General features: G+C 40.5%; 1 pseudogene; it reads left to right on the forward strand.

The window, feature by feature from the left end:
* The first annotated feature begins 13,306 nt into the window (after positions 1-13,306).
* LOC133384716 (U1 spliceosomal RNA) lies at positions 13,307-13,456 on the forward strand (annotated as a pseudogene).
* Positions 13,457-16,221: the final 2,765 nt, after the last annotated feature.

Below are 16,221 nucleotides of genomic sequence, written 5' to 3' on the forward strand. Positions count from 1 at the left end.
TGGGGTCAGGGTAAGGGGGGAACTGAGAGGAGGGGCAAGCCAAGTAAGGGGCATGTGATATAAGACAGTTGGTGGTTGTGCCATGTGCCAGCCCCTTCTCTAGCCAGAGGAACTGTGGTTGCTCTATCAGCCAGCCCCCCGGGACTTGGCTGGCTCAGCCAGGATTCATGGTACCCACCTCCCCTCAGCCCGGCATATATACAACTTGGATTGAGCCCTAAGAGCAATATTTTAGGATACATATTTTTTGTTATTTTCCATAGTTTCCATCGGCAGGGATCCTATGAGAAAGCATAATGGTTATCTGTGTGCAAGATAAAGAGATACTTTATGGAGGCCCTGTGATCCATGCAAAATATAAACTTTCCTTCTGCTCTACCTGTTATAATGGCAGTTATTCCACTGCTTTTAAATAAATCATACATGTAATCATACGTAAGACCTGACCCTTCAAGAGAACTCTAAAAGCCATAAATCTGTCATCGATTTGCTCATTAAAAGTTTGTTGTGCTTTGTTTACCTCCCCTTTTCATGTTAGCAGGTCTTTTCGAGCATAAATCAGTATTCCTCTAAATATATATTTAATCATGAATATCTTAGTGCATCGGTGGGAGAATATATTATTTATTATTATTTATTACATTTGTATACTGCCCCATAGCCGAAGCTCTTTGGGTGGTTTACAACAATTAAAAACATTAAAAACAAATATTTGCCTTTGTTTTGTAAAATGTCAAGTCAAGAGTATAAAAAGGCAATAGGAGCCCTTGAAAAGAAACTTGCAAACCAGATTCAGAACTAGGATGATGATATTTTAAAGACAAAATGCTTATTTGCCAAATACAGCAGTGGCTTGCTGGAGAGCTACTAGCTCCTGCTTTTGAGCATTGCTGTATGGGAGAGAGAGAACTTACATTCTTGCCACATGGTGTCATGTGCTGGCAAAAGCCCTTATGCCTCTATACAGTGTACAGGCACATAGCTGCTGAGCGAGTAGCAGGGCCCAACACAGGAGCAGGCCATGACACCTGCAGTCTGTGCTGGGTACTTCCAGAGCTTGGAAGATTACTTTTAAAAAGTAATAAATTGCAGTTACAATTACATGGCCCCAAAAAGTAGTAATTACTGTTACAATTACAATTGCTCTGAAAGCAACTGATTACTTTTGAGAAAAAGTAAAGTAATCACTACAGTTGACTTCCCAGGAGGATTGCTCCACCTGTGACTGCCTCTGAGATGAGCTCCCGTCTCAGAGGAAGCTTTTTCAGTTTTAAAACCAGTCAGAAGAGCTTTTTGACTGGTAAAAACTTTCTCCCAGGCAAGGGAGAAACGAAGAGATCATCCATAGAAGCTTCGTTGTGTTTGTCGGGGGACTGGAATTCATTAGGATCGCCTATGAACGAAGGTGCAGCCAGCAGCGTCGGACAGAGACAGGAATTTCAAGCAAGCTCCAACTGATTAAGCGAGACGTTTTTCTTTTCTTCAAAGAAAAACAGATTTCAACAGGCAAGCATTCTTCTGTCTACTTTTATCATTTGGCCTAAATTGTTACAGCAAAAGAGATTTGTTAAAGAATCAGCAATAAAGAATCTCTGGGTGAGTTATACTTTTCTCTTTTATACACGGAATTAAGGAGGAAGAAAATCGAAATAGCTTATCTTTGTTTTTATTGCAAAAAGCTGGCCTAGAATTGAGCATTATAAAGATACAAACGGATGAGGGGCATCTAATCCGAGGAGAAAATCTGATTTATATGAACTTTTGAGTATTATATGTTTGGGACTATTTTTTCTGGTCTACTTCATTTTGACGAATCTGCTTGTTCTTTATGCCACTAACTATTTTGATGCTGTGAACTAAATTTGTTTTGCATTCTTGGACACATAAGAGATAAGGCAGTTTGTGCTGCCTAGATTATGATGTCATCAGGCTTGGAATATTAACTCCTTTGTTGCTGGAAAAAGAAATAAATTGCTCTTTGCTTGGGAATAGTGGCTATATTGGAAATTGAAGGGTTTTTTTTTCTCGGTCTTAAGAATGACAATCAAGAAAGTGGCTGAAACCCTGGATGTACAGGAAGGGGTCCTCTCTCTAAATATGTTTCAGAAAATAATGGATGAGATTGAGATGGCGAAACGGGAGCTGAGACAGGGTAGACAAGAGATGAAAATTGAATTTGGCAAAATGAAGCAGGAGCTGAAAGAAATAGGGGATTCTATGAGAGAGGAGGTAGATGAGATCAAAGATATAACTGGACAAGCAATAGAAGATGAAAGAAAAATTAAAGGGAGGATGCAAGTCCTGGAGATTTGAACAGATATATCAAATGTGGAACTGGAAAAATATTTGGAGTTTGTGGATCCTGGAGATAAAGATTACTGTTTGGAATTCGGCGTTGTCCCTGGAGAAATTGATGAAGATATCAGAGATAAAGCTATCAATGTTTCGATGGAATTTCTGGACTGGAATGATTTGATGGAACTTGAAATAGAGAAAATTTATAGAATTAATTCCAGATATGTGACAATGGAAAAACTCTCAAGAGATGTGCTAGTGCATTTCGTAAAAAAGAGGAACAGAGATATGACTTTACAACAATATTTCAGCAACACATTCAGAATTGATGGCAAGGAAATATTTGTGATGAAGGAAATTCCCATCAGACTCTTACTATATGACTATGACTATGACAGCAAGATTATTATGGGTGCAAGGATGGAAGTTGGAAGATGGAATTAATACTGATAATGGAAAAATGGCTATTGAAATTACTGGACCTAGCAGACTTGATGAGATGGATTAATTGACATGTTTATTTGGAGAAAAATCAATGGATATATTTCTCAAGGAGTGGAAACCTCTCTTTGACTTTTTGCGGAAAGAATAAAGTGATGTTAATGAGATTTGATGATTAATTAAGATAACTACTGGAGGAAAGTGATTTTGTAATATATTAAGAGACAGGTTTGTTATATATTATAGACCTATAACTGATCTGCGACAAATCGGAAGTCAACATTTTATTTTATTGTTTAATTTGTTTCTTTTTTGTTTTGTTTTGTTTTGTGTTTGAAAATTTGAATAAAATTAATGATAAAAAAAGTAATCACTACAGTTACATTTCAGTTACTTTTTTTAAACAATGCCTACAAGGTGCTGGCCTTGGCTGCTGCAGATCCAAGTAGCCTAAACCAACATTAAAAATAAACACACACATACAGAGGTAGTAGAATAATTCTTTTTATCCATAAGATAGCAATCAGAGCTTGGAAGTAACTAGTTACAAATAATGAGTTACTTGTAATTTATTACTTTTTTGAGTAACGAGTGGGTAACTTCATTACATTTTGCTGGTAATAGAACAAGCAGTAACTTCATTACTTTTGAGCTGCAACTGTAATGTTTCCAGAGTTACTTTTGGGCATTACTTGGGGGGGGAGCAGGGAAACTCTTCTGCTCCTCTAATCTGTCGATAAAAATCATGTGCTTCAAATTGAGCTTCGGTGCAGCGTCGCTCTTCCCTCCTGCTCTATGGATGCTTAGGAGGTGACGAAGAAGGAGGTGGAGAGCGAGACAGGGTGGAGAAAACAATTGTTTAAAAATGAACAGGAGTGGAGGGAGAAAAGAGCCAGAGGGCAAGGAGGCAGCGACAAAATGGACATGAAGAACTGACTGCAGAGGTGAGAGGCAACAATGTGCGCTCATGCTCAGAGTATTTTTGTTGTTCTTTGTCAAGGCTTTGTGTGTGAGTTTTTATGTCTACTGTCTCATATAGGGTTGCCAGATTCATAGCCTGAGAATGATCCTGTATCTTTAGGAGAAGAGAAAGTTAGCCAAGTGCAGGTGTTCTTGCACAGAATGGAGGCTGGGCCTGGCAACCAAAAGGTCTTCTGTATCTTTAAAAGTTGTGCAGGGGGAAGGGAGAATTTCACCTTGTTTTTTCCCATTACAGTGTTGCAAGAACACCTGCACTTGGCTGACAAATTTATTCAATCAAAATTATCAGGCTTCTGAAATGCTCATAAATGCATAATGATGTCATGAAATCATTAAAAAGAAGTAACTGGGTGTGTCCACCCCACAATCTGTTCTGAGCCAGGACAACTCATACACCCCAGGGATGACAGTGTGTCCTGCCCAGCCCAGAGCTTTTGCTGGGTGCAGGGCAGGGATAAGGGCATCTATGCACAACCCAAAGCAACAAAAATATGCAGAAAACAATAAGAAACTGGGGGTGCCCACCCAAAAATCTGCACTGTGCCAGGCAGTAGTGTAGTGGCAAATTCAGAAGTTCAGGGTCCCTTCATGATAGTCTCAGCCACAGCCAGACTCCCCTCCCTCCTTATTTTGCTCCTGGGTTGAGAATGAGGTCCTTGTTAATGCCTTCTCCCACAACAACTGATGTCCCTCAGAGACGATCAGTATAAAAGGGGAGAGTATTAGCTACTGAAAAGAGTCTTCTCAGTGGGTGACTCACCTTCTTTCACTCTGATTGGCTCCAATCAGCAGGAAAGGACAAGGAAGCATAATAGAAGACTCTTCTCAGTGGCTAACACATTCCCCTTTCATGCCGATCAGCTCATATGATGCTGGAGACATAGGGACCCTGCTCCCAAAAAAGTAAGGGTCTAGGACTCCCTGAGCCCCTAGACAACTACACCCCTGCTGCCAGGACAAATCATACATCCCAGGAAGGGGGAAGGTGGCCTCTACAAGATGCCAGTACTTCCCACCTGGCATATAGTTTCTGCTGGGCACAGGGCACTCATAAAGTCATATGTGCAGAACTAAAATAATGAAGAATAAGTAGAGAAAAATATGTAATTTAGGGTGACCACTCCAAAATCTGCTGTGGGCCATGAAACATCATTCACCTGAGCAAAGGGGAGAGTGTCCTCAACGAGATGCCACTGCATCCTGCCTGGAATGGATTTTCTTGTGGACACACGGAACAGATATTTATTTTATTTATTTATTGTATATATATACCGCCCCATAGCTGAAGCTCTCTGGGCGGTTTACAATAACGAAAAACATTAAAAACAAATATACACATTTAAAAACACATCTTTTAAAAACAATGTAAAACACAATTTTAAACCATTTTAAACATTCTATCTTTCCGGATCTGCAGTATACATTCTAGCTGAGCTTCTATTATTGTAGTTTGAATACCCCCAATCATTCTCTTGAGCTTCCCTTTCTACTTCCCTTTTACTGAGAAGTTTCCTTTTTTGAAGTAGAATATGACTGTGCTGGACCTTCTTGGCAATTGTCCACTTTGTTCCTAATTGATTCAACAACAGACATACTTCACACCATTATCATTATTATGTTTAGGGTCTCCTTCCCTCTAGTCAGTTCCATGACCAATTGTTCTCGGGAATAGGCATGTAGGATATCTAGACATTCTACCTCTTTGTCATATGTGCATCTATACACAAAAAGCAATGTAGAATGTATAAGGAACTGCAGGTTCCCACCCCAAAACATGCTTTGGGCACTACATGTCATACATCCATGCATGCAGGAGAGGGTTCCCACCCAGTTCAGAGCTTCTTTTGTATGTATGGTACAGACAAGGGAATATATGTATTAGAAAAATAGCAAATATGTAGAGGAAAGAAAATAAGAAACTGGAGTGCCCATCCTAAAAGATGATTTGGGGCACCACATATCATACTTCCATGCATCTGGGAGAGTGTGCTCTATGAGATGCCATCCATGCATACATTAGAGTGTCATCTATGAAATTACATCTTCTTCAAGAAATCATTGTTTGTTGACCCTGCCACAAGTCCTTCCGTCACCAACATCAATGGCTTTTAAAAATAATAACTGAGCTATAACAAAGTAAGTAACAGGGAAGACCAATACAATTTTTTTTAAAATCCACATAGATAATAAGCACTGGCATAGCATAGAGGACACCCTATCATTTTCTGGGGTGTCTGATTTGTCTTGGCCCAGAGAAGATTTTGTGGTGAACACCCCCGGATATTAATTTTATTCCTTGCTTTTTGTCTCTTTTGGTTGTGCATAGATGCCCTTATACATGCCCTGAATCCAACAGAAACTCTGGGCCAGGTGGGAAGCATTGGCATCTTGTAGAAGATATCCTCCCCTTTCCTTGGGTGTATGATTTGTCCTGGCCCAGAGCAGACTGTGGGGTGGACACCCTCAGATTCTTATTTTTTCTGCATCTTTTTGTCTGTTTTGGTTGTGCATAGATGCCCTTATCCCTGCCCTGCACCCAGCAAAAGTTGTGGGCCAGGTGGGAAGTACTGGTATCTCATAGAGTACACCCTCCCCTTTCTTGGGGTGTATGATTTGTCCTGGCCCAGAGCAGAGTTTGGGGTGGGCACCCTCCGTTACTTATTTTTTATGATTTTATGACATCATTATGCATTTATGAGCATTTCAGAAGCCTGATCATTTTGATTGAATAAATCAGAGTCCCCACATCACAGCGATATATGATATGGGGTACCCCAAAATATATTTTAGGGTTCAGAGACATGTTAACTTTCCTATGGAGTTGCTATAGCTGTGAACTTTTCTTGTTTTTTAGTGTTTTGAACTTTCAAGCAAATAAGGAACTAGGAACCAACTTCAGTGTCGTGACAACATAACCAATTATCAGGGATGATGGAAACTGTAGTCCTACAACATCTGAAGGGCACCATGTTGGCTATCCCTGATCTGTAAGGCCCCACATGTAACTTTTTTTGTTTGTTGCAATACATACAAGAACATAAGAAGAGCCTGCTGGATCCAACCAGTGGCCCATCTAGCCTAGCATCCTGTTCTCACAGTGGCCAATCAGATACCCTAAAGGGAAGCCCATAAGCATGACCTGAGTCCACGAGCAGCACTCTCCTCACTTGTATCTCCAGCAACTGATATTCAGAAGCGTACTGTCTCTGACAGTGGAAGTAGAACATAGCCATCATTGCTAGGTGATGCTTTATCCTCCATGAATTTGTCTAATCCTCTTTTAAAGCCATCCAAGTTGGTGCCCATCACTGCTTCTTGTGGTAGTAAATTCCGTAGTTTCACTATATGCTAGACAAGACCACATTTTTAATTTTAGGAGAAGGGATAACATTTATGCTGGTGGATTACTTTTGATATGTGCATTTTCTGTTTACCTACGTTATGTCTCTTAAGTTCTGCTTCTGACAGTTCAATTGTGCATACATGTCTACCCAGTGAGTTCAATGGGACTTACTTCCTGGTAAGTATGTACAGGATTAAGTTACCTCTGAGTTATACTGTTGACAAAAAAAAATTCAAAGGCAACTAGTAAAGTACTAAAGTTTGCATTTTTCTTGGATGATAGGGGATTGCCATATTGATCAAAGTGTGTTTTAGTTGAAAGGGGTGCTGTGTTTTTTTTTTGCAGCACATGCCTTCAAGTGCTGCAGTAGAATGCCTGTTCAGTATTGGTGGCATTCATTTATTCATTCATTGGCGATCACTCGTGGCCAAGTAAGATTGTCTTCCAAGATAAGGTCTTTGCTTGGAAGACGCCTGTGTGTGAATTTGTTTTATGTGGGGAGATCGGCGCACGACGATCAACACACAATCTTGACAGAAAAAGGCTTTGATCCAATAGCATGGGTAGCACAACGATTGGAAGTCTTTTATCTGCTGCAGCCTTCATCCGCTGTCACAGCCGTTGTAACATACACATTGTTATCCTCCACCTGTTCTGCCGTTGAGGACTTTCTTGGATCGTTCTTTGTCTGGTTCCTCTCCCTTGTCCTTACTGCCATGGGTGACCCTGCTGGGAGTACATGACTCCCGACGGCATCGCTCACAGGGTTCATTGGAACACGCAAGCCCACTCACCACTACAAGGTGATGATCCAGCGAGGGGACAGTACTGGTGGCAACGTAATCTGTAAAAAGACATTCCTTGTCTGACGTGTTCTTTGAGCATCCTGTTCTTTTGAGACATAACAGAAACGTATTGTAAAAGTAGCATTTCAAGTGTAAAATTTGATTTCAAGTGAATTATATGTGTGTTGGGGTATCACCATTGCTGGGGGTGGGTTGGGGGAATGTGAGATTCTGTTATGCCATTCTGTTAATCTTACAGATAAAAACATTTATTCTGCTACCCTCTCTCTCTCTGTTATGATTTTTAATGTTGTTTTAGGCTAGTTAGATGTGCAGCAGCCAAGGCCAGCACCTTGTAGGCAATTTTTTTAAAAAAAGTAACTAAAGTGTAATTGTAGTGATTAATTTTGAGTAAAAGTAAAGTAATTAGTTACTTTCAGAGCAATTATAATTGTAAAGGTAATTACTAGTTTTTGGGGCCTTGTAACTGTAATTTATTACTTTTTAAAAGTAATCTTCCAAGCTCTGATAGCAATGGTGGTCTCTCCACTGGTAAGGGAGATGGGGAGGGAGGCAGAGGCCACTATTCAGATTTTTGCACGTCAAACCAAGTGCAACCCCCCCCCCACTCAGCCAGCAAGCATAATCTCTCTCACTTAACCACCTCCCAGACCCTGCCCTGCCACCGATTAAGGGACATTCACCCAACCAAAATTTCCCCTTGAGATGCAAAAAAGCTAAAATATTGCAAATGTAGCACAGTAGCCAGAGAGGGTAGTGGAGGCCACTTTGTGTGCCAAGTGCAAACACAGTATTCACACACACACACATTGTCATCTTTCACCTCCACAGTTCTTTATCTCCATTCTGCTGCTGCCTCCTTCTCCTTTAACCATGTTCTTGCCCAGCTCCTTTTTCCCTCCACTCCATTCTTCACCACCACCATCCATTTTTTTAAACAATTGTTTTCTCCAGTCCATTCCTGACTCGCTCTCCACCTCCTTCCTCATCACCTCCTATCCACCCACAGAGCATGAGGGAAGAGCAGTACTGCGCAGAAGCCCAGTTTGAGGCACATTATTTTCATCCACGAATCAGAGGAGCAGAAGACTTCTCCTGCTTCCCCCCCCCAAGTAATGCCCAAACATAATGCTGGAAACATTACAATTACTCCTCAAAAGTAATAAAATTACTCCTAGTTCTATTATAATAAAAATGTAAAGGAATTACCCACTCATTCCTCAAAAAAGTACTGAATTACAAGTAATTTGTTACTTGTAACAAATTACTTCCAAGCTCTGGGTACTTCTTCCTGCATGTGCCCTGGAGTGGCCCCTGGGCCTGTGCTACCACTTTGTGATACCTTATGTGAGGATGTCCCAGAAGCCTTTGTAGAGGTCTTCACTGTGTGAAGCAGCACATGTTATGATGATTTTGGAATGGCCAGCATTCCTCCCTGAGCAATACTGCTGGGTAAATGCTGCCAGCAGGTCAAAAGCAATTTTAGAAGTGCCACTCTTGTCCTGGCAGCAATACCCCTTCCTATGTGTCCCTGCAGATTATTTTATTGAATGCTGGGAGTCAGTTATCTACCCTGTGCAGTAGCACTCCCAGAAAAGCTGCTCAAGAAGTGGTGCTGAGTCTCTTACATCCTGATGCTGGAAGACTGTTATGGGCATGCTCAAGTGATCCAGGCAGAGAACAGATGTAGCACACAGGCTGAAAGTTACCCAAACACTTCTAAAGCATCCTCCCACAAGCTGGGAGCATTGCTAATAGGAAGGAAGTGATTCATCTCACACTGCTTTTTAGCTTGGATTGTATGATGAGAGAAGCACCGGCCATGATGGAAGCAACTGGGATTTTGCTTCGAAAGCAGTGCTATCCCCAGATCAAAGGCAGCACACATGAAGCTCCAATAATAATGTGGCTGTGTAAAGTGACTGTGTGATCTAAAAGACTTCTACAATGATACACAAATCCTTGCAGCCATTTAATTTTGTGTTGGGAGGCAGCTTAGGGATTTCGGCTGCCTAGGCCAAAAACAGTAAGAGGCACCACTCTTGATTTTGTATGGGTCATACTTTTCCTAGTGCAATGTGATGCCCCCAGAGGTCTCTGTGTCATTGCAGATATTTCTGGCTATTTCTGACTGTGGACTCCTCTCAGTCATGCTGCTTCTGAGCTGCAGGGGTAGCTCTGACTCACTGCCTGTTGTTCATTACTTCTTTTCTAAACTGCCTTTCTACTCATTTTCCATTATTACATTACAGAGATTACAGATTAGACTAATATGGTTTGGGACAAGCATGTGTTGACTTAACTGAAATATTTTGTGCAGTTTTTAACTATTGTACTCATGCTGGAACGTCACGGGCTGGATTCAGACTGGCCATTCAGTGAATAGAAGAGCTTCTTCTAATTATGGGAGGGACTGAGATCTAGCAGAGGTTCCCAATTGAGAAAGAAGGGAGGGTATTTTTGCTAACTTCCCCTTTCCCCTGCAGTTCTCCTACATAGCCTATAGGGATGAGAGAGAAATTAGATTCAATTCACCTTTAAAGTTGAATCAATCAAATTTGCACTTTCCAAAACAATATGAGAACTGACACACAGCCATCCTTCAAAATTCACATTTATCTGAATGTTGTGGTGCAGTTTTCCAGCCAAACAATGTTTACAAAAATCCTATTAGGGGAAAGTGTGCATAAAATGCAATATATTAGTGAAAAAACATACAAAAATGCAAAAATGTTAGGAGAAAATGCAAAATTGCAAAAATGTATACCTTAGTAAAACCTGTACACAAAAATGTGTTTATTAGGACAAATTTATACTAAAATGCTAAAGGATTTTCATGAGGATTCTTTTTTAAATTGCAAATTGCTGCAGAAATGTAGAAAACTGAATTTGAGATTGGAAAAATGAGAGACTGATAGAACCAACATTGAGAGATACTTCCATCCCTGATTGCCCTCATGCTGCTTCAGAGATCCCCCAAGTCCCCAGAGCAGATTTGCAGGGGCAAAGAGGAATCCATGAAATTGCCTCCTGCTTCTACTGACGAGAGTGGAATTCTACTGATTATAAATGTAGATCCAACCAATGTTGAAATGATTTAGTCCTGCTAGTGTAAAATCATATTAAAAGCTTTGCTTGTAACTCAGCTATTCATTTGAACATAATCAGGTTTTGTAAATCCATGTTCTATAGCTTTATAGTGTTTTCAGAAAGTCAGCTATTGAAGAATGTCAGTTTGAAGAATGTGTTGACAAAATGGTAATAACAAATGAGGGAAAATGCTTCTCTAGAATACTTGCATGGAAGGATATGAGCTGTGGGGAAATAATAATGCAAAAGATAGTATCAACATATTGTGCATTCAGAATATTTTAATAAATACAATATTTCATTTTGGAAGGAAACCTACCCTTTAAAATTATGACTCAGGCTTTCTCTTTCCCTCTTTTAGCTGGGAATGATTCCCCTCTCACAATAGATAGGGGCAGAGGAGAATTTCATTTGGTCTGCATTTCTAAAGCAAACTTTTCAGCCTTGCAATTCCTAGCAGTGCTAGCCATATAGAATGGGCGGTGGAGCATGAGAGTTCATTGGCTTTATGGGGCCCACCAAACCCAGGAATTATCTTAAATGATTATATACAGAGCCGCCCCAAGGCACCGAGAAGCGGGGCTCTGTGCTTTGGGGGGGGCGTGCTTGGCCTCAGCTGTAGCTGTAGCCGCTGCACCTCCAGGAAGGTGAGGAGCGCTGGGCTTCCCAGGGCTGAGAGAGTTTTCTACTCGCGGATGCCGAGCTGTCCAGCCCGCCAGAGGGAGAAGAGCGGAGCCTCCAGCAACTCGCAATTGCATCACCCTTGCAGCCCATCCCGCGAGCCGTGCAAAGGCTGCCATGTAAGTTTCTCCCCTTGTCTTGTCAGTTTCCTCCGCCTTCCACATCTCTCTTCGCTGCCTCCTGTCCCCTGCTACCCTAACTTGGTCAGTAACTCGTGGGGACTGGTTTCTCTTCCCCTTGTGCTTGCATGCAAACTGCTGCCTTTGCATTGTTGTTGTTAGATCCTGTTGAATGTATTGTCATCGTCCCTTTATTGGTCATCATCCCTGGAGGAAAAGTCTCCCCTTCCCCATTTACTTGAAAGATCTGAAAGTTTTCTGGCATGAGCTCCTTTGACTTCGTTTCTATAGCTCATAAGCCCTAAGGAAATATCTAGGGCTCAGGGGTAGGAGAGCAAAGCCATAGAACAGAACTTTTTGCTCAGTCCATTTTGGAGTATATCTTGCAATCTTGTGACTTTTGCATGCAAGCCAATCAGCTCCCTTTGGGAGGAAGGGTGGGATATAAATTTAATTAATTAATTAAGTGAGTAATTAATTAATAAATAATAATAATAATAAATTGAATATAGGCAGAGTTAGCCTCTCTTTAATATATAGTTAAGCACATACTTAACTTACACCCCATCCCACTCCTGCTGTTGAAGTCAATGAGATTTAAAGGTACTTAAACATTATGGGGGTCATGCACTATTCTTCAGAAAGTAGATTAATATATTTTCTTTATTGCTGATTTATTACATTATTATCATTTGCAGCACTCTCTGATATGCATAGTTTGTTTCATGCTTCGCCAAAAGAGAGTGTGAGAGTGAGGAAAAGGTATCTGGGGTTTGCCAAATGCTTATGATAGAGTATGCATGCAGAAGGTCTGCTCTGTCTGTGCAATGGTGAAAGGAGAATCTCCTTAATTACTGCTAAAGTTTAAGCAGAACCCACAACGAAGGCAGCTTGCTTGTTCCAAGGCCACTTCCTTGAAACAATGCCACAAATTTATCTGCCTGCAGGAGATAGAAGGCTTGTGTGCTCATGACCCAATCATGTAAATCCTCTCATATTTCTTGTCAACAGGTCCAAGGCACCAGTTAAAAGCAAAAGTGACAGACCCATTACAAGCGGCAGACTTTCCAACTTATTACTAACAGCTAATAGAGGCCAGCTCAAGGCATAATTTGACGAAGGGAAACAAACAGGCATGGTCTGTCCTATTTTCACAACTTCCAAAAAACTTTTCCTTCCAGGATTATATCTAGTCTAAACTCCTCCCCCCCTGTTTTGTTAGATTTCATCTCACTTACAGCATAATGAACAAGGTTACTGGTTTCAGTGGACTTAAGCACACTTACAGTGCAATCCTATACATGTCTACTCAGATGTAAGTTCCAATGAGTTCAGTGGGATTTCAATCCCTGGGAAATATGTATAGGGCTGCAGCCATAACACTGTGCAAGATTGCAGCCAAAGGCTGGAATCCTGTGCATGATAAAGCAGCTTAAATTCCAATGATGTCAATGAGATTTAGGCAGCCAAACTGTGGGGAATTCCAGCTACATATAGGAACATATGAAGTTGCCTTATATCGAGTCAGACCATTGGTCTAACTGGCAGCAGCTCTTACCTGGCAGGGGAACTACCATGATCATGAAGGTGGTTTTCCTAGGGTGAGGCTCATCCATTGCACTCCGGGTGCGCTGACCCCTGCGATTTCCCCAAATGCGGGAAACTCAGCTGCAGCAGCTCTCCAGGATTTCAGACCTGGGATCCCTCTCAGCCCTACCTGTTGCCAGAGATTGAACCTGGGACCTTCTGGATTGAAAGCAGATCCTCTACCACTGAACCACAGCACATTATTACAACACTATTCTGATTAAAAAGGGGTTTCCCCCCCCTGTGTGATCTTAGGTTCCCCTGTACCTTCCTCTGGGGACCATCAAGGATCCCGTAACTAAAGATGGGATGTAGGGCTAACCTGCGCTCTAAAACATTTTTCATCTAGAAAGCCCCATGGATATGCTCACTTTGAATGCTCTCAGGCCTGGGGATCTTATTAATATCAACTTTGAGGTTAGGAAGGATTTTGGAGGATTGGGTGTCTTCCCCTATGACCTGTACCTCAGCCTTCATCAACCTGGTGCCCTCAACATGTTTTGAACTGTAACTCCCATCAGCCCCAGCCAGCACAAGCATGCTGGGCCTGATAGGAATGGTAGTCCAAAACATCTTGGTGGTACCAGGCTGACAAAGGCTGCCATGGCTTGTCCCACCTGCTTGGGTTACCAACACTTGTTTGTTCCAAAGGTGTTTTGTTTCTCTGCATGACTGTGGTCTGCAAAAGTTGGTTTGTGATGGTAGGAAACGGAGGGCTGCTGTGCGAACAGTCCTACCGTGCAGGCTACATTTGGACTTAATGGCTATGGTTTGATTCCTTATAGCCTGCCTGCTCAATCTCAGTGTAAACCTAACACAAATGCATCAGCAGATTGATACCTAGTCTGTATCCTTAGAAAGTAAATATACAACATCTCAGAGTGCATTAACAAAGAGCTGATTCTTCCATGAATCTAGTAGCATGGTTGATGTTTCAGCATGGTCAGGTTTCTACCATGCTGCACTGGACACACCTGGGACCACATGGGAGCGTCAGAGTACATAACAACTCCACATTTCAGATATTACAGTGCAGTGTGGAACTTGCCTATGCAGAAGTAGCAGACAAGCCACAAAAGTGAGGACCAGCCATAAGTCATTGTGATGCTATTCTGAAGCCTGAGTAATACATCAGGATTCAAGCATATGCTCTGATATATATATATATATATATATATATATATATATGTATGTATGTATGTATGTGTATATATATATACATACATACATACATATATATATACATATAAAGAGAGAGAAAGAATGCGGGGGGCCCCCAACTATGCTTTTGCCCCGGGCCCCACACATGCTAAGGGCGGGCCTGATTATATACAATAATTTTACTGCATATGGTGGTTGTACAATAACTTTGGTGGTTTTATATTTTCATTGATGGGTTTGCTCAACTCAACTCAAGCAAGTTTTTTTGCATTTGAATTGAAAAGTTTTGAATTTTCTTTGAAAAGGCTTAAGTTATTGATGTATTTTTTTTAAAGTATTTTAATATAGCTTTGCCATGTCAATTAATATTATATATTAACATGCACCAATTATTCATATACATTCTGAAGTTATGTACTTCATGCATAATTAAATTTCTTCTTCTCATAATAACATTTTATCTCCAATCAGAAGCTATATAATTGGAAACTGGTATATAGTCAAATTAAATTGGGAGGTCCCTTCAAAAGTGTATTTTGCACAAGGGCCCACAATACGCTATGGCCACCACTGCTTTCCAGACTAATGTATGGATTAGAACATAATCATCCTTCAGATTTTTTACATTCTCTGAATTTTGCACTACAGTTTTTGACAGCAAAACAAAACAATTTAAAATATGTATTTTACCCTATTTTAGATTTGGTTTACACTGAAATACAATACATATTTAAATGTATTTTTGTGACAAAATACGCATTATATATGAAGTTTCATAAAGTTATTTTAAAAATAGTTCACAGATTAATGAGCAAATAGGATAGTCTGGGCTCACAAATGAACACATACAAAATTGATATGGACCAGAAATAGACTGATTCATCCATGCCTTTTTAAATATAAACCTGAAGAATATCTAGTAGCTTGAAAAAAGTTCTCCCAATTGCCATTAATTATGGCAGCAATTGCTCTGTAATAGTTTCACTGAAGTTTCGTTAAAGGCAACAACATGGCTATTCAGTGCTAATAGGACTATTTCAGGGCTCCTTTGTAATAAGCAGTTTGAAGAATGCAGTCTAACAGAGTAATCCTCTGGTTCCTCAAGCATTACATGAGAAGGAGAGCTTTAAGATTAAATAATTACACACATGCTTGCCTTAAGCATGTCAGCTAACAATGGAAAAACATTCTGGTTCTCATTAAGGGCACAAGCTTCAGGCTGACTCAGACTAAAGTGACTATCATATGATTGCCTTGGGAGACACATATAAAGCAAGTATAAAACTGTGCAAGCCCTTTTCCCTGTCAAAGCAAAATTGCCACTATCTTAAGCAGCAGGACATAAACAGTAAAAATCCGTTTTCTGTGTGGATCAGGACATTCTTCATAGTAATAAACTTTGCAACATTTTAAAGTTTGATGATTTTTTTCAAAATTATGAGGGGGTTGCAATATGGAATGGCTGTTTACAGAGGGGGGAACCCCTTAATCCTGCTTGGTCCTGAAACTAAAAACAAATCATATAGAGTAAGAGATTTTAAAAATAAAATAGAGGGAAATGGCTCTTAGCAGCGTTTCAACTGTTATTTATTTATTACATTTATATACCACCCCATAGCCGAAGCTCTCTGGGCAGTTTACAGCTATTAAAAACAATAAAAACAAATATACAAATTTAAAAACACATTTTTAAAAAGCAATTTAAAAATACATGCTA

Source organism: Rhineura floridana, chromosome 4 (assembly GCF_030035675.1).
Source record: "Rhineura floridana isolate rRhiFlo1 chromosome 4, rRhiFlo1.hap2, whole genome shotgun sequence".
Taxonomy (NCBI): Eukaryota; Metazoa; Chordata; class Lepidosauria; order Squamata; family Rhineuridae; genus Rhineura; species Rhineura floridana.